This window comes from Chrysemys picta, chromosome 8 (assembly GCF_011386835.1).
Source record: "Chrysemys picta bellii isolate R12L10 chromosome 8, ASM1138683v2, whole genome shotgun sequence".
Lineage (NCBI taxonomy): Eukaryota > Metazoa > Chordata > Testudines > Emydidae > Chrysemys > Chrysemys picta.
Genome location: NC_088798.1, coordinates 70,958,827 through 70,976,006, shown reverse-complemented (window position 1 = coordinate 70,976,006; position 17,180 = coordinate 70,958,827).

The following is a 17,180-nucleotide window of genomic DNA, read 5'->3' as shown; positions in this document are numbered from 1 at the left end:
GGGATGAGACAAGAGCAGCCTCTGTCAGGAAAGGGATAGACAATAAAACAGAAAATATCATAATTCCACTCTATAGATCTCTGGTACCCCCACACCTTAAATACTGCATGCAGATCTGGACACCACATCTCAAAAAAGATGTACTAGAACTGAAAAAGGTACAGAAAAAGGCAAAAAAATGATTAGGGGTATGGAACAGCTTTTGTATGAGGAAAGATTAAAAAGACTTGGACTTTTCAGCTTGGAAAAGCGACAACTAAGGAGGAATATGACAGAGGTCTATAAAATCATGAATGGTGTGGAGAAAATGAACAAGGAAGTGTTATTGTCCCCTGCACATAACACAAGAACCAGTGGTCATGCAATGAAATTAATAGGCAGCAGGTTTAAAACAAACAAAAGGAAGCACTTCTGCACACAACACACAGGCAACCCGTGGAACTCGTTGCTAGGGGATGTTGTGAAGGCCGAAAGTATAACTGGGTTAAAAAAAGAATTAGATAAGTTCATGGAGTATAGGTCCATCAATGGCTAGTAGCCAGGGTGGTCAGGGATGCAGTCCCATGGTCTGGGTGTCCCTAAACCTTTGACTTCCAGAAGCTGGGAGTGGACGACAGGGTAGGGATCACTGCTAATTGGCCTGTTCTGTTCATTCCCTTTGAAGCACATGGCATTGCCCACTGTCGCCAGACAGGATACTGGGCTAGATGAACCATTGGTCTCCCTGAATATGGCCATTATTAGGTTATTATGGTCTCTGTGACAGCCCAGGATTGGCCTGCTGGAGAGGCTGGTCAGGGATACAGCCCTGCCTTGGGCTTCAGTGACAGGCATCAAAGGGATATCCTAGAGATCAGCCTAATGGACAAGGTGGGGGTCCAGAGACCCACCACCACCATGATCAGCCTCCCCAACAGATGCCATGGGGACCTCGCCCCCATATCAGTCCCACCAAGAGATGCCACAAGAACCTCCTCCCACAGATCAGCCCCATCAATGGGTCAGGGATGGGTGGGGTCAGTGTCTAGGGGTGGGGATGGGTCTGGTGAGTGTCCTAGGGAATGGGAGGATGATGGGTTGGGTTGGCATCTAATCCAAGGGATGAGTCAGCTCAGTGTCTAGAGTATCGAATGGATCAGTCTGTGTCTCTGGGGGGGAGGGTCAGTATCTGCAGGTAGGGGAAGTGTCGGTATGTGTTGGACAGCCGTTCTCCCTCCCTGTCCCAGAAGTGGTGGGTGAGACTTTGCTCCAAGGCTGATGCCCACCTTGCTTTGGACACTTGGCCTTGCTCTCTCTGACCTGGCGCTGCAGCTCCTGCCCCACAACACTTCAGCCCTCGCTCTCTGTCCAGCCCCCAGCTGGGGGCTCTGCATGGATCTCTAGGGTGCTCCCCTGGAGGCAGTGCTTCTCCACCTTGCAGCTGGGCTGGGGAGTGGTGGGGTGGCACTACTGCCCTTGTAGCCCCTGCCCCTCAGCAGCTTCCATTCCTGGGGCTTGGTCTGCTGCACACTCTTTGCGCCCTGTTCCCTAGGCTCAGGCCCCTCCCACCTCCGCTCTCTACTGTCAGTTGCCACAGTTTGTACAGCTTCATGGGTGTGATGTATGAAAATGATATCCTGAGGAAATTTGCGTACATACTCATAATTTGCATAATAACATAACTTTCTTCTTCTGGTCAGCACATCCTGCCCCAAGCTGTGGTGGAGCCGGTCTTGGCAGCTTGAGGTTGGGGGAGATAGGTGGGGGTTGGGTCAGCAGGCTGGATAGCAGGTTTCTTGGGCAGTGAGTGCTGGAGAGTAATGGGGGGCTAGGCCTTCTGGGTGCTGTATGGGGCTGATGCTACAGGCTGAAGTGACTAAGTGCTGTTGGGGTTGGGTGGGGTGCTGGGACATCTGTGGGTGCTGGGGTAGGTAGGTTGGTGCTGGAGTCAGTTTGGGGGCCTGGTAGGTGGGGACAGGGGTCCTGCTGAAGGTCAGGGATCAGGGTTTGGCTGGGGGTGGGAGGTTTTTCAGGGGGCTACGGGATGACTGGAAGGCAGAAGGGCTGGGGTATTGAACCCTCGCAACTTCTGTCCGCCCCAGGCCATGTGTCTCTGGCTGCTCCTTCCCTGCCACAGCTCCGGGGCAGCAGCCCACGCAGATAGACTATGCCCTGGCTGCCCAAAGCCAGGGCATACAGCAACCATGGGGGAGCTGCATCTCCTGCAGCATGTAAGTCTCTGGCTGAGCTGCAGAAAGGCATGAATGCCCCTGAAGTGGCCTCCTCTCCCACCCCCCCAGAACAGCGCAGGTCACCCCAGGGCAGGCACATGGTGCCACCTCACAGCCCACTGAAGTGTCCTCACATGGGCTGCAGCGAGGAGCCAGGTCTCCCCTTCAGCTCCCCATCTAGGGCTCCAACGCTCCCCCTCCACTGCTCACTGCCACCCCGCTAGCCCTGCCCCTCTCTCAGGAGCACAATAGGGAGTGGGAGGGGCTCAGCACTCTGTTGTTTGGGCCTGAGCAGCTCGGTCACCCCAGTGGTAGCCATGGAGGGACGAGGATGGCACCAGGGGGCTTCCAGTGAAATTCCGGGGGAGACAGATTGGCTCATGGCAGGACAAAGGGCCAGGGGAAGGGGGACAGGCAGGGCAAGTGACACCAGTGATGGATGAAGGTCTGGGAGAGTGATGGGGAACAAGAACCCTGAACCCCTCATCCCCAGCTCCACCCTAAACCCTTCACCCCCAGATAGAGCCCTCACCCCTGCACCCTACCCTCTGCTCTACACTGGGCCACCTCCCACACTCCTTACCATGAGTTTACTAAGGCTAGTGTCTAGTGTTAGTTATGTAAAGTGGGTTAAGCTGGAATGTATTGCAATATTATGATTTTATGAAAACTCTAGTCAAAAGATATAATTATGTTGGGTCACAGGCATCAACAATTTTCTTCAGCTGCGTCATGAGAAAAAAAGTTTGAAAACCACTGGTGTAGGGGAGCAGCCTATTAACATTGCCTGACACTTCCCATCATACATATGCATCCAACCATTTAGTTAAGAGCTCTCCTGCCTTCCTGGCTTGCAGCAGGAGGAGCCTGATATTTGAATGCAGATCGCCCTGGGGTCAGGGAGTTGCCTTTTGCTGGCAACCTTAATTTGGGCATTTCTGTACTCCTGAGTGCCTGACTTAAAAATGGAGAGGCAAGCACACAGCACTGGCCTCGTCATTGTGAAAGGCAGAATGGCTCAGTGGACGAGAGATGGGTTCTATTCCTAGTTCTATCACAGGTGACCTAGTACAAATTCTGAGTCGCCCTAGCTGTGCAATGGGGGGCTGGTACGGCCTGCCTCCTATAGCAGGAGCATGAGTCCTTGCTCAGTAAGAAAGTCTGTGAAGATTAAAGACTTAATAACAGCACTCAGAGGAAGAAATGAGATTGGGACTCATGGTCCCCTTGTTCCCAGCCCAGAGCACCCTCCCTTAGGCTAACAGGCATTTTCACAAGCAGGCGGGCTGGGCAGCACCTCACTTTGGCCTGGGAAAATGCACAGTACAGTTGTAACATTCAGAGAAGTATGGGGTTAGCATACAGCAAGGGGCAAGTTTCTATGGCTTGTCTTGGCCCAGTGAAATGGATTTTTATAGGCACCTCCCTGACCCAAGGGAGACCCCTGCCAAATTTCAAGCCCTTGCTCCAAAGCCTGGAGGACTAGAGCTGTTTAGTTTTAGGTTGGCAAAACAGCCTCCTCAGGAAAGCTGCTTTCACTGAAACGTTCAAAAAGAAAATCATGTGGCAGCTGAGAGCGAGTGGGAGCAGGAATATCCAGCACGGGCGGCTGCAGGCTGGCAGAGCTGTAGGCAGCTGAAAGCAGCATCTGTACTACAGATTTCTGCCGGCATGGCTGTGTCAGTCGGGGCAAGCTCTGACTGGCAGAAGTCCCTAGCATAAATGCAGCTAGATAGCAAAGGAACTTTTACCAGGCCAGCTTATTTTGCTCAGGGGGTGACATAAGCTATACCTGCACCAGCCCAATGGTGCCGGTACAGCTGTGCCCGCACTAGGTACAGTACTCTGGGCTAGCTATCCTGGTGAAGAGCTCCTGGTGTCCCCCTGCCTGGGGAGTGGCAGTGTCAAGCAGCCTGACCTATCTGCGTCACTATCAGGGCCGGCTCCAGACACCAGCTTAACAAGCAGGTGCTTGGGGCGGCCAAGGGAGAGGGGTCCTCTAGAAGCAAAGGACCTGCCACTGCCGATCGCGGCTTTTTTTTTTTTTTTTTTTTTGCTTGGGGCGGCAGAAATGCTGGAGCCGTCCCTGGTCACTATATGCTCAGTCTAAGCAGTGCCTCATGGGGGGCCAAGCCCCAGTGTCTGGCACCCTCTGGGGATGGAGAGATGCCTGTCACATCAGTTAATGCTTTCCTGGGTGGTGCCCAGGCACCACGGTGAAGGGTACTGTCCCAGCCTGCCTGCAAGGGATGGAGCCCAGGCCTGTTGCTGGGCATACTTGGGAAGCAGCAATAGTGCCTGACCTTGCCTTGGGGAAGCCACAAGTCATTTCTGCCAGGCTGGCTTTGGTTTGTGGGAGGTCGCGCCCTCTGTGATTATCCCCTGTCTGCATATTGCTGGTACTCACTGGATGAGTGGGGCACGCCTGCTTCATGCCCTGCCAAGGGAACTGGCCTCACACCTGGCCCAATGGACATGGGGTGGAGGATGGGGGGATTTCTTGGGGTAGGTGGGTAGCCCCTGTAATCACTCACAGGATGGCTTGGACAGAGGCAGGGGGAAGCCCAGCCCAGCGTTTGCGCCTATCTTTTCGGTTGTCTGGCAGTGTTGATGAAAGGGATTAGGAGATTTAGAACATCCTACCCCCACCCCTTTCATTGAAGCCCCAGCAGAGTTTGCAATTCAGTCTATTCCCAGAGGCAGGTTAAGGCAGAGGAGTTGCAAACAGCAGCTAATTTGAGAAGCCACGATATTCCTTCTTCATTTGCAGGGAACTGTGATCTTCCAAACCAGTGGCATCTACTCAGCTACCTCGATTGCCAGCCACTTCTGACCCCGCACCGCAGACCAGCCTGCACCCCACCTTGCTATTCAAGTCCTGACTAACTTTGTTCACCCCAAAGCTCTGTCAAGGCACCTTAGCCCTGAACATTCCACCCCCACCATTCCAGTCCTGGACTCCTCCACAGCTGTGTAAATGCATCTCAATCCTGACTGAACACCACCGCACCTCCCACTGCCACTTTGCCAGTATTAGGCACCCCTACCACAGCTCTGCTGATGCCTTTCAGTCTTGAGCTGCAGCCCCTGGAATGGTTGGTTTGCACTGTGTTTTAATCACACCAGCACCAAGGAAGTCACTCAGTTCGAAAGGGAGTGGTTAGGAATGAGTGCAAACACAAGTGTAATTAGTGACAATGAGTCATACGGTCTGTTACAGCTGCCACCACAAAATGGGAGAAGTCTTCTTATATAGTGTACAATTATTGTATCTATCTAGCTAGCTAGCTATCCAAAGTGCCAATCACCATATTCTCTCAGCCCCAATATTGTAAAGCTCAGCCAGAGTGACTGGGACAAAAGACACAGAGACACCAAGTATCATTTCAGTATCACTCCCTGCTGCGTCCACATACCGTGGCTCTTTGTGGGGTACTGAGCTGAGCTGCTCTGCCGTTCTCTCCCAGTGAATTGTGGGAGAACTTGCCTGTCCTGGGCCCAGGAAAGAATTGGGAGAAATTGGCAGACTGGCAGCCCTTGTTGTTGTTGTTATTAATAATTGCCAAAGTGCCTGGGAGCCCCAGGCACTGGCCACAACCCCCGCATTGTGTCAGGTGCTGTAAGAATGCAGAACAATAAGACAGTCCCTGCCCCACAGAGCTGACAGACTCAGGTGGCTTGGCTTGCATTCCTACTGCAATGCAAGCGGGTGACCCACCCAAAGGAAAGCCAAAAGCCCAGGATGAGCCAGCTACCGTGGGTGTAAAGCCGCAGGTCACGGGGTGATAGGGTTTTGTGTGCGGCTGGGAGGCAGGTTAGTTAGAACCCCAGCAATGCCCAGGTTAACACTGCAGCCAAGACAAGTGCAGAAACACCTAGACAGCTTGGTGCTGGCTTAATTGGAGGAGGCAGATTTTAATTAAGCCAAGTTGTTAACAATGTGCAGCTGACCCTTTCAGCCCAGCCGTGCTCCCATTGATTTCAACAGGAGCTCTTTACCATTGGCTTTGGGGAGAGCAGGGCAGGGCCCCAGCTGCATGGGAACGCTGCCCTCTATTGGCTGCTTGCAACTTAGAAAGGGAGCCATTTCGGTGGCAGCTGCTTGTAGCCCTTCTGCGCAAGCAGGAGAGGCCTGTTCTCCATGGCATGCTGGTCCCTACGTATATTCCACCCTGGGGTGCCCATACGCCATGTGCCTGGATCCAGACATTTTTTCCAAGCAGCATTCATTGACCTGCACATGAGCAGCATCTCCGCTCGTGCTCCCTATCAAGGGTACAAGGGCAGTGCAGGTCGACACCCCTCCAAGTTCCCTCTGACCGCTGCCTGGCCTGAGTCGGATCCCTGTCCCCCTTCACTCTTCTAAGCTCTGGAAGGATTTTTGTACGTCTTTGCTGCCAATAGTTATCCTCTAGTTTAGAAATCTTAGTTGTACATAGCATAGTCTAGTATAGCGTAAGAAATCCCCTTCCCCCAGTCAGGGGAAACCCTCTTTATACGGGGTCCTGGGCTTCCAGAACAGTATCTCTTGCCTTCACTCCTTTCCCAGCAGCGATAAGCATCAACGGTGCCACTACAGTCTGGGTGAGGTGCACATCTCTGCGAAGTGCAGCATCTGTAAGTCCTTTCTGCCCAGAACCAGAAAGGCCTGAGCACTCAGGCTGAGGAAGCATCTGATGGGAGAGGCTATGAGGCCCCAATCTGACCCTGGCCTAGGAAACTCCCTATACATTGAACTCAGCCAACCAGCAGTGCCCCTCTGAGCATGACCCATGGAGCAGAGCCATCAGCACCAAAGCCCAAGGACTCAGGACACAGGGCTGCCCATGAGAGTAAGAAACACTGTCATGGGCATGAGGGCATATCCCCACAGTGAACTGCCCACAAGAAGTGTGTTCCCTCCCCAAGCCATGCCAAGTCAGGTGAGACGTCGTGTACAGATCCCATGGAACCAGCACTGAAGGGTCCCCAGTTGGCTGGTAGAGTGAAGAAGAGGGATCCACTGGTACTGACAATGACCAGGTACCAGGGCATGCAGCTAGGCCAATCCCATCCACCAACACCTTTAGGATGACCAGACGTCCCGATTTTATCGGGACTGTCCCAATATTTGCTTCTTTGTCCCGCGTCCTGACCAATGTTTGGTCGGGACACTGGACAAAAAAGAAATTTTGCCCTCCGCTCTGGCACTTGCCCCCGCCCCCCGCCCCGGCTCCGCCCTCTCCTTCCCCCATTGGCTCCCTCCCCAAATCCCCGCCCTGGCCCCGCCTCTTCCCCAACCACGCGGCATTCCTCCTCCCTCCCAGGCTTGCAGCATGGCGGCACAAGCCTGGAGGGAGGGGGTGGCGGCGGTGCCTGGAGCTGGTGAGTCAGCTCCAGCACCCGGGCACCGGGCGGCCAAAGGGGGGCTGGCAAGGGAGGAAGATGGGGGGGCTCAGCTGTGAACCCCCCCGCCGCGCCAAGAAGCCTTCTGCCCGGGCTGCTGCACCTGGGGCCGGGAGCGCAGCCTGGAGGCTGCTCTAGCCCTGCAGCCCGCAGGGCAGCGCGGTGGGTCAGGTCGGGGACAGCGGGCAGGGGCTGGGTGGGTGGTGCGGGGGCGTGGGCCAAATCCCCGCTGCTGCTGGGGAGCCCCGCGCCTCTCCCTCCCGCTCGCGGCTGCGGCTCCTTCCCGGCGGGACGCACCCCCCGGCCTGCCCCGCGCACATGTGGCGCGCGTCCAGCTGCTCCTTCCCGGCGGAAGGGAGACTAGGTGAGGGGGACGCGCGCCGCATGTGCCCGGGGCAGTGGGAGGTGCGTCCCGCCGGGAAGGAGCCACAGCTGCGAGCGGGAGGGAGAGGCGCGGGGCTCCCTGGCAGCAGCGGGGATTCGGCCCCTGCCGCCCACCCGGCTCCTGCCCGCTCTGCGCTGCCCCCGCCTGGACCCACTGCGCCCCGCATATGCCTGTGGCGGGCCAGGGGGCGGGAGGCTCCACGGGGAGGGCAGTGCGCGGGGCCTGCTAATGCCCCAGGCCCCTTTAAAACTCGGTTTTTTTTTTTTTGCTCCGTCCCCCCCCTTTTTTTTTGCTCCGCCCCCGTCCCGATATTTTATACTAGTAATCTTGTCACCCTAACACCTGTCCAGATGTACCATCGATACTGCCTCAGCAATACGGCCACTGGCCAGCGCCGGTGGTCAAACCGGGTCCCTCTGGTGTCTCGATGGGAACCTCACAGACTCTAAGCCATACAGAGACTTTTCTGACACTGGAAGGGTCTTCCTCCCCTATCCACAGTCCTTACTTTTGTTGGGCGCGATGGTTCTCAGGGAGGCTCCTATTCCAGAGGATGAACTGCTGCTACTGCCGCAGGAGAGACTCCTTCCCTATCAGTTGGACAGGGGCCTCCTGGTATCAGTGGTACCACCCTTTCCCATGGCACCATCATCAGACTCAGAGAAGATAGTCCCACTGATATCTTGGACATGGTGCAGAAGCCCAGACAGACAGCCGCAGCCACCCTATCTGCCAGGCTATGACCACCCCCACTTCCCCGGGATGCCTGATATCACTTCCCGTGGGGCCCACCACAACCCATAGACCTCTCCTTTTGGCTGTATAGCAGACACCCAGACCTGTCACAGGAATCCTACTGCTCTTCCCCCTCTTGTCAGACCATTCTGTCAGTGTACCAGGAGGAAGATGCTGAGCTGGTACTGCTGGAGCCTCCTAATCACCCTCTCCGCCAGATGACCACCAGCAATATCAAGATCTGCTCCAAAGGGCAGCTACTGCCTTGCAAATCCTGCTGGAGGAGGTCCAGGACTCCAAACACAGTTTCCTGGACATTTTACTGACACACGGACCACCCAGGATGGCCCTCCCCATAAATGAGGCCATACTGGAACTTTCCGGAAAGGTCTAGCACACACCAGCATCATGTGTCCCCCACCCCAAAAGGAGCCACGAGCCCCTGTTTTGTGCCAGCCAAAGGGGTTGATTTCCTCTTTACACACCATGCCCCTAATTCACTGGGAATGCAAGCAGCTACAGAAAGGGCTCAGCAGCACTCCCAGAAATCCACACTGTCAGATAAAGGGTCAAAGAGGCTAAATCTCCTCAGCAGGAACATCTTCTCCTCTGCAGACCTTCAGTTTCATATTGCCATCTACAAGTGTTGTTGGCTAAATATGACTAAGACTTACACCAGGCTGGTGGGGTTCAAAGACAAACTCCCTGCTGAAGATCAGGCCCAGTTACAGTCCTTGGTGGATGAGGGAGGCTGGTGGCAAATGACACAGCTGATACTACATCCTGGTCCTTAGCCACAGGGCTGGTCATGCATAGAGACTCTTGGTCCAATCATTGGTCCAAAATACTATTCAGGACATCCCTTTCGATGAGGCCAATCAGCCAAAAGATGAGTGGATGTCCGCATTTCCTGAAGAACATGAGATCCACCCTAAAGTCCCTAGGGATCTACACTCCAGCCCCCAGGAAAAACATCAGAACAGCCCTTCAGATCATGGCCACCCTCCTCCTATTTCTCCTACTACCAATGCTGCCTGAACCTCCCTGAAAGCACCTGAGATCCCAGACAGCCCATTTCCTGGCTCCTCCCACTACAACATTGTCCATGTCCTCTCAAACGCAGGCCAAAGGCCACTTTTGACATGCAGGTTGAGACCTACGCACCACCACTGATGCCGCCTACTTCACCAGCCATCATCTTTGGAGGCTGCCTCATCTTCTTCACCCACAGTTGGAGCAAGATCAGCATGGACAGTTGGATTCTGGAGATTATCCATCATAGCTATTCCATAGACTTCCTTTCCTTCCCACCTCACAAACCACCCACCTGGCTCCCCCTCGGGGCCCCCTCCTACCAACTGATTCTTCAAAAAGAGGCAGACTCCCTGCTTCACCAGAGTGTGATAGTGTCCTGCCTCAGTTCCAGGAAAGAGGGTTCTACGCCAATATTTCCTCATCCCCAAGAAGGGCAGAGGCTGATGACCCATCCTGGACCCTTGACAGCTCAATATTTTCATCAGAAGCTGAAATTCAAGATGATTACACTGGCATCAATAATCCCTCCCTCCAGGAAGGGAGTGTGGTTCGTGGCTCTCGACATGAAGGACACATATTTCCATGTGGACATTCACCTATTACACAGGGAAGTATTCAGCAACAGCAACACTACCAGATCTGCATCCTTCCCTTTGGTCTTGCAATGGCACCAAAGGTCTTAATGAAAGTGTTTATGGTAGTAGCGGCCCAGATGTGATGCCAGGATCATACGACTTACCTGGATAACTGGCTTCTGGTGGGACATTCCAATAAGAAGTTGTCTTCTCAATAGAGTCTGTTAGGGGCTGAATAAAAGAAGACAAGTTCATTTTGTCACCCACACAGATAATACATTTCATAAGATCATGGCTGGACTTGGTCTTTGCACTAGCTTTCCTTCTAGTCAACAGATTTCACATGATAGCAGCCTGATCACTCGCATTATCCCAAGCCCCACATGATGGTGCGTCAGTGCCTTTCCTTCTTGGGCCCTAAGGCTGCCAGCACCTACGTGCCCTCTTTTGCCAGGGTCCACTTGCGGTGCCACTCGACCTACCATCCAACCAGGGACTGCATCAATTCCAGAGTCACTGCTACCTCAGGAGTTCTTGCCTCTCTGGCTTGGTGGTCCAGCCCAACCAAGGTCATGGAACAACCCCCTTCAGCCATCCCATACTGAGGCCACCATTGTGAAGGACACTTCCCTTATGGGATGGGGCGCTCTCCTGGATTGCCACACAGCACAGGATGCATGGATGCCACAGGAATCCCGGCTGCACAGAAATCTGCTGGAGCTCAGAGTAGTCCACCTTGCCTGCAAGGCCTTCCTTCCCCTCATACGCGACCTCCACAAGCAAATGCTATTGGACAATATTACCAGGGTGGTATAATTCAACAAACAGGGAGGAACAAGGTCTCGTCCCCTCCACCTGGGACAGTCAGACTGTGGAACTGGTGAGTCAGAAACCAGGTTACCATACAGACCATATACCTCCTGGGTGCTCAGAACTATTGTTGGACAGACTAAGCAGAATTCTCTACATTGACTACGACAATAGGAAATACACAACACAATTCTGACCAACTTCTTTGAATGGTGGGGTACTCCCTTATGGGACCACTTTGGAGCCCAGAAGAACAAGAAGCTTCCAATGTATTGCTCCAGGGGGGTCAAATACAGCAACTCACAGGGTTACTCTCTCCTGCTCCCCTGGATGGATAACCTCTGATATGTCTTTCTTCCTATGCCCCCCATACCACAAGTTCTCTGGAAGATTCGCCAAGACACAGCCACCATCCTCCTCCTAGCACCCTATTGGGCCAGACAGTTCTGGTTCATTGATCTCCTAAAGCTATCCACATGCCCATTCCCAGAGCTCCTGACACAAGACGACGGGCGGCTCAGGCACCCCAACTGGAGCTCACCCCACCTCACAGATTGGTGTATGGATGGGTGTCAGACAGAAGACTCTCATGCTTTGCCTAGGTCCAGGAGATCCTTAACCAACCAGGAGAGAATTGACCAGAACATGTTACTGGGTGCCACTTCTTGACTGGGTGCGCTGCCACCACCATCCTCTTACCATGGTGGGCATTCCAATTATCTTCAACTATCTCTTCGCCCTGAAAATACCTAGCAGCAATTAGGGCCTTCCTTCCCTGGTGGAGGGACACTCCATTTTCACACATCCAATGACAGTACATTTTATGAAAGGCTTGGTCAGAACCTTCCCACCAGTCATCAAACCCATGCCCTAGTGGGACCTTAACTTTGATCTGTCAACTTTCACAGGGCTGCCCATGGAACCTCTGTCAATCTGTGCCATGACCCATCTCTCCATGAAAGTTGCATTCTTAGTAACCATCACTTTGGTCAAAAGGCTCAGTGAGCTAGCAGCCATGATGGCAGACCCTCCCTACACAGTATTCCACAAGGAGATCACCCTCCAGTTACACCCCATATTCCTCCCCAAGATTGTGTCCAAATTCCATATCAACCAATCCATTCATTTAGCTGTATTTGTTCTAAAACCTCATGACTCCCCTGAAGACAAAACACTCCCTCGATATCAGAGGTGCTCTAGTGTTACACCTGCAGAGAACCAAGCCTATTAGAAAGTCTGTGAGACTCTTTGTTACCATAGCAGAAATATCGACGGGCCAAGCCATATCCTCACAGAGAATTTCTAAGTGTGTCTCAGGATGCATCCTAGAATGCTATAACATAGCAAACCTCCCCCATTCTAGGGGTGTTACAGCTCACTCTTTGTGGATGCAAGTTGCCTCCACCCCATTGTTATCGGACATCCTGTTGCAGGATATTTGCAAAGCCACATTTATGGCACACTATGGCCTGACACTCATCAGCTCTGGATGCAGCAACAGGCAGGGCCGAATTGCAAAGGCTCTGCCATCAGCCTCCTTGCACCCATCTCCACACTGATCACTGCTCGCAAGTCACCCACCTGTGGAATACACATAGGGCCCAGCACACAGAGAAGAAGAGAAGGTTACTTACCATAACTGGAGGCTCTTTGAGATGTGTGGTCCCTATCTGTATTCTACTACCCACCCTCCTTTGCCTCTGCTTCAGACTTGATTACATTGTGGTAAGAGGAGGCACTGGAGAGGCGTTGACCCACATCTCCCCTTATGCCCTTGGTCAGGAGCAAGAGGGGAGACACTGCACATGTGCGGATCAACGGACACTGCTTGGAAAACTTCTGGACTTGGGTGCATGGCACGCATGCACACCCACGTGGGAATACTGGTAGGGCCCACACATCTCAAACAACCTCCAGTTGCAGTTAGTAACCTCCACATTCTGAAGCAGAAGGGCTAGTGCTCCTGGCTCTGCAGGGCCAGTGCATGTTGTTACTCAGGTGACAGCATGGAGAATAGCTAAGGTGGCACCTACAGTCCTATCAGAGAGCTGATGTGGATCTCATTATTACTCCAAAACAGATAGGAAGGGAGGAAATGCCTCCTGCTTTCTAACATTTCATGGCAGGTTTCCATGACACATTCTGAGTTTCAGAAAATGCTGGACTTCCCCCAAAATCAAAGACTCACTGTAAAGGGCTCCCTCCCCCTGGCCCAAATTCCCCCCTCTCCACCCTGTGAGAGAGAATCACACCCCAGCATCTGACCCTGTGCAGAATGTGACCCTTACTCATGCAGTAGGCAGTTCTCAGTGGTAGGAATAATGCAAAGTTTAAGAAACAGCTATTTGAAAACTAGACAGGAGTCTCTGTCAATAGCTGATGGAGAAATAATGGCATGGGAGAACACATTTATTGTCAAACGGGAGAAACACCAGGGTTAGATATACATTCTCCATTGCTTCCCATATTCCTCAGCATAACACCCCTTGGCCTGGGGGGATTGTGCTCATGTCCATTTTGTAGACAGGGCAATGAAGCATAAGAGATGTCACACAGTCTTGGGGACTTAGGAGCATGGAAAGACTGCTCTAAATAGGGCATAACCCCCAAACTGGTTGTGATCACTATATCTAGATTTTACCAACCAAGCAACAATTGCAAACCCCTTAGGCACTATAAGCCAACTCAAGGAGTCATAGACAATCCCCTTAGGCACTCCGGTCCACTTTGCCACCCATGCAAACAAGACTCTGTGATAGAGGGTTGCTTTACTCCAAAAATCAATCACAAAATTCAGGTTACACCGAGTCCCAAGAGAGGAGGGGAAGTCTATATCCCCATGGGTGGCTGTTTGCTAGGTGGCAATATACAAGCAATTGGATCTGCCATTGTATTCTCCAGAGCTCCATTGATATGAGGCCTAAGGCCCAGGCAGCTAGGTGACAGCCACATCTATGTTTCTTTTAAGTAAAAGAAGCAGTGAGAGGCTGTGATGTTATCAGATTACAGTATGACCATATAGAACATTGTTGCAACCACTGTTATATATTCACAGCAAATCTTGTACAAAGACTGTTGAGTGAGGTGTCCATGAAAAGGTTATGATTTGCTGGTTATGATTACGCTATCTGTATGCATGTATCATTTTTGTATGTGAAGTTATAAGTATTGGCTCAATACTTGGATTTCAAATGTTTGCTCCTGGGGGAACGCCCACAAAGTAATTAGCCAGCACATCTTGGAGGGCCTATTCAAACTGAGTGGCCCATGGAAAGAACATTTAACTGACAATGGATCATGGGAGACGCCCATCTACACTTAATGGAATGTCCTGCCGGGACTAGGCAAAATGCATGGACATGGGACTTGCCCGTGTGATTCCAAACTCCATCTTGTTGCTGTAATTTTCCACAGTAAGAACAATGGGATGCCCTCCACATGAAAAAAGACTATGAAAGGCAGCTGCATCTTCTCCATTGTCTTCAACCCTGCTTCTTACCACTGGTACAAACTGAAGCTCTGAATAATGGACTGAATGATCCATCCAAGCTGTGGATGTACTCAGAGACTTGACTTAAGCTAGCAGTTTATTCCATCACTGCCACAAGCCTGAACCAAGAACTTTGCCCTTACTGGATGTAATTGATTCCTTTAACCAATTTTAACTCTCACCTTTCTTTCTTTCTTTCTTTCTTTCTTTCTTTCTTTCTTTCTTTCTTTCTTTCTTTTTATAAATAAACCTTTAGATTTTAGAAACTAAAGGATTGGCATCAGCGTGATTTTGGGGTAAGATCTAAGTTATATATTGACCTGGGTGTGTGGCTGGTCCTTTGGGATCAGAAGAAGCTATTATCTGATGAGACTGGTTGTAAGGAACCACTCATCTCTGAATCCAGTGTTTTTGGTGGTGATATAAGAACTGGAATGCCTGAGGAAACTGCCTTTATGTTTTCTTGTTAGCCAGTGTGGTGAAAGAGAAATTTATTTTTGTGTCTGGTTTGGTATATCTTATAAAAGAATAACCACCAGTTTTGGGTTGTGTTTGCCCTATTTCTCATCAGTTCGTCCTGAATTTGGCATTCTCAGTTATGACCCACTAAGGCACGGTTACAGAGGCAAAAAGGCATCCTTTAAAAAGTGGAAGTTAAATCCTATTGAGGAAAATAGAACGGAGCATAAACTCTGGCAAGTGAAGTGTAAATATATAATTAGGAAGGCAAAAAAAGAATTTGAAGAACAGGTAGCCAAAGACTCAAAAAGTAATAGCAACAAATGTTTAAGTTCATCAGAAGCAGGAAGAACAGTGCTAAAAACAGTGCTAAAAAACAGTGGGGCCACTGGACGATCAAGATTCTAAAGGAGCACTCAAGGATGATAAGGCCATTGTGGAGAAATTAAATGAATTATTTGCATTGGTCTTCATGGCTGAGAATGTGAGGAAGATTCCCAAACCTGAGCCATTCTTTTTAGAGGACAAATCTAATGAACTGTCCCAAATTTAGGTGTCATTAGAAGAAGTTTTGGAACAAATTGATAAACTAAATAGTAATAAGTCACCAGGACAAGATGGTATTTACCCAAGAGTTCTGAGGGAACTCAAATGTGGAATTGCAGAACTACTAACTGTAGTATCTAACATAACATTTAAATCCGCTTCTGTACCAAACGACTGGAGGATAGTTAATGTGACACCAATTTTTTTAAAAAGACTCCAGCAGTTACGGGCTGGTAAGCCTGACTTCAGTACTTCTGGGCAAACTGGTTGAAACTATAGTAAAGAACAGAATTATCAGACACATAGATGAACATGATTTGTTGGGGAAGAACACGGTTTTTGTAAAGGGAAATCATGCCGCACCAATCTATTAGAATTCTTTGATCAAAAAGCATGTGGACATGGGTGATCCAGTAGATGTAGTGTACTTAGATATTCAGAAAGCCTTTCACAAGGTGCCTCACCAAAGGCTCTTAAGCAAAGTTGGCTGTCATGGGATAAGAGGGAAGGTTCTCTTATGGTTCAATAACTAGTTAAAGGATAGAAAACAAAAGGTAGGAATAAATGGTCAGTTTTCAGAATGGAGAGAGGTAAATAGTGGTGTCCCCCAGGGGTCTGTACTGGGCCCAGTCCTATTCAACATATTCATAAATGATCTGGAAAAAGTGGCAAACAGAGAGGTAGCAAAATTTGCAGATGATACAAAACTATTCAAGATAGTTAAGTCCAAAGCAGACCGCAAAGGGTTACAAAGGGCTCTCACAAAACTGGGTGACTAGGCAACAAAATGGCAGATGAAATTCAATACTGATAAATGCAAAGTAATGCACATTGTAAAACATAACCGCAACTATACATATAAAATGATGAGGTCTAAATTAGCTGTTACCACTCACAAAGAGATCTTGGAGTCATTGTGAACAGTTCTCTGAAAACAACCTGTCAGTATGCAGTGGCACGCAAAAAAACTAACAGAATGTTGGGAATCATTAAGAAAGGGAAAGATAAGAAGACAGAAAATATAATAATGTCACTGTATAAATCCATGGTACCCCCAAATCTTGAATACTGCGCACAGATCTGGTAACCCCATCTAAAAAAAAAAATAGAATTGAAAAAGGTTCAGATAAGGGCAACAAAAATGATTAGGGGTGTGAAACAGCATCCATATAAGGAGAGACTAATAAGACTGGACTTTTCAGCTTGGAAAAGAGATGACTAAGGGTGTGGGGGAGAGGTCTGATAGATGTCTGTAAAATCATGACTGGTGTGGAGAAAGTAAATAAGGAAGTGTTATTGATCCCTTCACATAACACAAGAACATCACCCAAGGAAATTAATAGGCAGCAGGTTTAAAACAAACAAAAGGAAGTATTTTTTCACACAATGCAGTCAGCTCCTTGCCAGAGGATGTTGTGAAGGCCAAGACTACAACAGGGTTCACAAAAGAACTAGATAAATTCATGGAGGATAGGTCCATCAATGGCTATTAGCCAGGATGGGCAGGGATGGTGTCCCTAGCCTCTGTTTGCCAGAAGCTGGGAGCGGAC